Source organism: Suncus etruscus, chromosome 2 (genome assembly GCF_024139225.1).
Source record: "Suncus etruscus isolate mSunEtr1 chromosome 2, mSunEtr1.pri.cur, whole genome shotgun sequence".
Lineage (NCBI taxonomy): Eukaryota > Metazoa > Chordata > Mammalia > Eulipotyphla > Soricidae > Suncus > Suncus etruscus.
Window position 1 is genome coordinate 154,160,487 of NC_064849.1, and position 6,049 is coordinate 154,166,535.

Here is a 6,049-nt window from a genome sequence, read left to right on the forward strand (position 1 = left end):
ATTTCTAGACCATACAGGTGCATATGCATTTGCAAAATAAGTCTAATGTTTTTCAATACTGTGATCTTAGTAGGAATACACCAAATTAGACATTTCTTTGGATTCAAATCACCTTGCGTCCAGAAACAAAACAACTAACAAAAAAATTAAATAGCAACAAATTGCTTAACAAACCTTCTGACAATGGCATAATGACCTCAATGTGAGATACATTAATTTTCACAAATGTACTTATTTCTGTACTTAAAAAATTACCACTTATAAACAAACAAGATAAAATATAGTATTTTGTGCTCTAATGTGTGTAAGCTTGGAAATGGGTGGGAACTCACAGATAATGGTGCAGGGAGTTTTACATTGGTGGTAGGATTGGTCCTAGAACAAATGTATTATGAGTGTATTATGAGCAACTCTGTAATACTTGGTCTTTAAATAAAATAATTTATTAAAAAAACAGTAAAGGAGCTACAATAACCAAAGGTAAGAAACTGGAAGAATGAGCCTATCTGTGAGGATGTAAAGAGTTTAGGTAGAAGAGTGTGTGTGTGTGTGTGTGTGTGTGTGTGTGTAGTTTTTGGAACATTGGTGGAGGAAGCTAACACTCTCATGGTAGGTATGGTGCTGTATTGGAACTAAACTAACATAACAGTGATAAATAATCATAATCTCAATAAAATTCAATGTTATAAATAATCATAATCTCAATAAAGTTCAAAATTGAAGACAAAGTAAAAATAAAATAAAAATACAAAGGGATACAAAGGGAATACAAAGGGAGATAATGGATTCAAGTTTTTCAAAGTAATCTTAGAAGATGTGTGCATGTGTGTAAGTATGTGTGTGTTTTCAACTCACCACAGCTTTTCTAGTAAAGATTAGAAAAGGAGAATGGAAAGTTTCTAAAAGACTGAAACCTTATTATATATAATAATTTTCTAAGTATTACTTGATTTTTGCTTTTGATTTTTAGTTTGCTTGTTTGTTTGTTTGTTTGGACCACACTTAAATGTGCTCAGGCATAGCTTACTTTTAGCTCTGAATTCATGAGTACACTCCCTGTGGAAATCAACTCTAAGTAACTTACCTGTATTATTTCTGTGGTTCTTTTTTTCCTGATTCTTTATTTTTTTCTTTATTTAAACATCTTGATTAAAAATATTGTGATTGTGATTAGGTTTCAGTCATGTAAAGAAGACCCCCTTCACCAGTGCAACATTCTCACCACCAATGTCCCAAATCTCCCTCCATCCCACCCCACTCCCACCTGTACTCCAGACAGGCTTTCCAGTTCCCTCATTCATTCACATGATTATGGTAGTTCTCTGTGTAGTTATTTTTTTAACTACACTCACCACACTTTGTGGTGATTTTCATGAAGTGAGCAGGAAGTTGCAGACCTCCTCTCATTGTCTCTGAGGATTGTTGCAAAAATGACTTTTATTTTTCTTAAAACACATAAATGAGTGAGACTATTCTGCGTCTCTCTCTCCTCCTCTGACTTATTTCACTCAGCATCATAGATTTCATTTATATCCATGTATAGGAAAATTTCATGACTTCATCTCTCCTGATGGCTGCATAATATTCCATTGTGTATATGTACCACAGTTTCTTTAGCCATTCATCTGTTGAAGGGTATCTTGGTTCTTTCCAGAGCCTGGCTATTGTGAGTAGTGCTTCAAAAAATATAGGTGTGAGAAAGGGGTCTTTGTATTGTAATTTTGTGTTCTTAAGGTATATCCCTAGGAGTGGAATAGCTAGGTTGAATGAGAGCTCAATTTCCAGATTTTGGAGGAATCTCCATATCGCTTTCCATAGAGGTTGGACTAGATGGCATTCCCACCAGCAGTGGATAAGAGTTCCTTTCTCTCCAAATCCCCGCCAGCACTGATTGATCTCATTCTTTTTGATGCATGCCAATCTCTGTGGTGTGAGATGGTATCTCATCATTGTTTTGATTTGCATCTCCCTGATGATTAGTGATGAGGAGCATTTTCTTCATGTGCCTTTTGTCTATTTGTATTTCTTTTTTTTTTTTTATCAAAGTGTCTCTTCATTTCTTCTCTCCATTTTTTGATAGGATTAGATGTTTTTTTTTCTTGTAAAGTTCCATCAGTGCCCTGTATATATTGGATATTAGCCCCTTATCTGATGAGTGTTGGGTGAATAAGTTCTCCCACTCGGTGGGTGGCTCTTGTATCCTGGACACTATTTCTTTTGAGGTGCAGAAGCTTCTCAGCTTAATGTATTCCCATCTGTTGATCTCTCCTTCCACTTGTTTGGAAAGTGCAGTTTTCTCCTTGAAGATGCCTTTAGTCTCAATGTCCTGGAGTGCTTTACCTACGTTTTGTTCTATATACCTTATGGTATCAGGTCTGATATCAAGGTATTTAATCCATTTGGAATTTTCCTTTCGTTCATGATGTTAACTGGGGGTCTATGTTCGCTTTTTTTGCAAGTGCCTAACCAGTTCTGCCAGCACCACTTGTTGAAGAGGTTTTCCTTGCTCCACTTAGGATTTCTTGCTTCTTTGTCAAAAATTACGTGATTGTATGTCTGGGAACATTGTCTGAGAACTCAAGCCTATTCCACTGATCTGAGAGTCTGTTTTTATTCCAATACCATGCTGTTTTGATAACTATTGTTTTGTAGTACAGTTTAAAGTTGGGGAAAGTAATGCCTGTCACTACCCACAAAAGTATTGTCTCCATTTATTTAGAAAGCATGCACCAAACGTGGCTTTTGGCTTTTCTGGTGCAGTGCCTAATTTTCCTCCCAAGAATTATCTGTCAGAAGGCCTGTTTAGAGAAGTCAATCATTGACCCTTTGAGTGGATTACTGGCTATAATTCCAACATGTCTGTGATATTGCATTTTTTCTTATTTCCTTTTATTTGATTTTTGTCTTCTTTTCTACTACAGAAATTCGGCCTTAGCTTTTCTACACTCACAAAGGAATTTTGGTACCAAAGCCCACCAAAAGCTCCCCACTTGCTAGTTTATTTGTGACTCTTACTTCAAGTATAACCTGAAGCCAGCAGCTTGTTTTTTTCTGAGTCTAGCTCTATGATGGCAGACAATTATTTCCGTCCCCCCAAATATCTATTTTTCGGCAACTACATAAACATCATAAAAATCTCTCATAAAACCTGTCCCTCTCCTCCTGGTTTCTTGCAAAACCTGTTTTCTGTTTACCCAAAAACACCTTCACCTCACTTTTTCTGCCCAGCCTTTTAGCAGGGCTCTTTCTCACCTACAACTAGTTATTTGATATGTAGATTCTAGGGCCTGGTCCCCATTGTACTGTTCCTCCGGAAGGTCTCCTACTCTTTGTTTTCCCTGAAAACACCTTTCATACCAGAGTTTTGTGCTTAAAATGTCATCAGCTGAACAGTAAAATTTGTCTCTTATCCCATGGACGTGGGTCCCCATACAATGCATTTTGTGTGGTCTCATTTATTTCATTTTCATATTTCATATTCATCCACTTCGTGTTTTGCTTTCTCCCCATAAAGGTTCTCGGACCCTACGAAGGTATTTTTTTGGCGGCGCAGGCCATCCACAGAAGAATGGCACTCAATGTTTGGGAGCCATAAGAGTATGCAAGCTGTCTCTCCCCTTTTCTATCTCTCTGTTTTTTTCCTCTTTCATTCTTATTTTAGGTGCACAAAGCAGGAACCTCGTCAGAATACCTAGGACTCCCTGGCAGCACCAGGTTTAATTTTTCTACTCTTTTACGGAAAAGGTTCATACTACATTAATTTAACAACGATTACAATAATTTATTCAGGTTGCTATACATAAAGTTAGTCCCTGGTTCTTTAGATAACGGCTGTGACATTACATTTTCTCTTTTTTCCTTTTATTTGATTTTTGTCTCCTTTTCTACTACAGAAATTCGGCCTTAGCTTTTCTACACTCACAAAGGAATTTCAGTACCAAAGCCCACCAAAAGCTTCTCACTAGCTAGTTTATTTGTGACTCTTACTTCAAGTATAACCTGAAGCCAGCAGCTTGTTTCTTTCTGAGTCTAGTTCTATGATGGTACACAATTATTTCCTTCCCCCCAAAAAATCCATGTTCTGGCAACTACATAAACATCATAAAATTCTTTCGCAAAACCTGTCCCTCTCCTCCTGGTTTCTTGCAAAACCTGTTTTCTGTTTACCCAAAAACACCTTCACCTCAATTTTTCTTCCAGCCCTCTAGCAGGGCTCTTTCTCACCTACAACTAGTTATTTGATATGTAGATTCTAGGGCCTGGTCCCCATTGTACTGGGAAGATCTCCTACTCTTAGTTTTTCCTGAAAACACCTTACATACCAGAGTTTTGTGCTTAAAATGTCATCAGCTGAACAGTAAAATTTGTCTCTTGTCCCATGGATGTGGGTCCCCATACAATGCATTTTGTGTGGTCTCATTTATTTCATTTTCATAGTTCATATTCATCCACTTTGTGTTTCCGCTTTCTCCCCCTAAAAGTTCTTGGACCCTATGAAGGTTTTGCTTAGCAACATAGGCAGGCCACAGCAAATGCCTCCCATTTTCCTCTTCCCTAGGAGTGCTTTAGCTATTTGAGGGTGTTTATTGTTCCAGATGAACTTCATAAGTGTTTGATCCACTTCTTTAAAGAATGTCATGGGTATTTTTAAGGGGATTGCATTAAATCTGTATAATGCTTTTTCTTATTCTTTATATCAGGGGTGCCGAACACGTGGCTCTCAAGCTGCATGTGGCTCCGGGCCAAAATGAATGTGGCTCTTTGCCTCTTCTCATTCTTTTGTCTCCTCTTCTCATTCTTTTGTTTACTGTGTCTCTTTGCCCAGTTTGGATTTTGTTCTGTTGCTTCTGAGGAAGGACCTCTGAGGAGAGATCTCCAAGCGTGGAGTTCCGCCCCCAGGCTGCCCCATCCTGCCTCCCGTCCCTCGGAAACAAGTGCCTGGGCCAGCGAGTGGGGGACCCACGTGTCACATGTTGGGTCACATCTGGCGATTAGTGAGTAGTGTGGAGGATGCAGCACACCCTCACCATCACTGCAGGATTTTGACCCTTACTCAAAATGGCAAAATGCAATATGTGTTTCATAGATTATTGTTAAAACCAGATGTTTTTGTGTGAGTGTTTGTTTTGTCAGGTCACTGCATGGTGTGGCTTTCTGACTCTCACAGTTTAAAATTTTGGCTCTTTATGTCGAACTTGTTCACCACTCCTGCTTTATACTTTTTTTTATTTGTTTGTTTTTCTGGGCCACACCCAGAGGTGCTCAGAAATTACTTCTGTCTCAGAGCTTAGAAATCGCCCCAGACTTTGGGCACCATATTGGAATCTAACCCAGGTCAGCTGAACACAAGGCAAATACCCTACCGCTATGCTATCACTCTGGCCCCATGATAGTTTGTACTCTAACTTTAACTTTACTCACATATTCTCTTCAATATAATGCAAGTCTGATCCATTGGTATTTGAAAGGCATCTTTTAGTCATATAGTATTTTATTTACCAGAGAGAGAAACAATTGTTCTTAAGAAGTCAAGAATTTTTACAGCTGGGTCCAAATCATTTATTTTTTTATGAAAAATAATAATTAAATTTTTATGACACCTAGATTTACTGTGTTATACATTTCTGAATTTGAGGCATACAATGTTTGAGCACCAGTCCATCACAAGTCTCAATTTCCCTCCAATACTTTCCTGGACTCCTCTCTTTGGACCCTAGCCATTCTCCTTGTCAGCATTACTGTATTTATTCGAGTATAAAGTGCACTCATGTATAACACGCACCCCTAATTTTTGATTAAAAATCAGTATAAAATTTTGTTTCACACCAAGCATTGTAATTGACCAAAAATTGTTATTGAACACACGCGACCATGATAAAAATCATTTATTGACAACGCCAACTGGTATAAACACAATACCGAACTAAAATGACTGGTAACAATATTTATTTAAAATGCTTACAAGTCAGATTAATCATCAGATTCACTGAAGAGATGTTCCCATTCTTCTCGAGTTGATTTTTATCAGTGCCCAGTTGACAGGAACTTT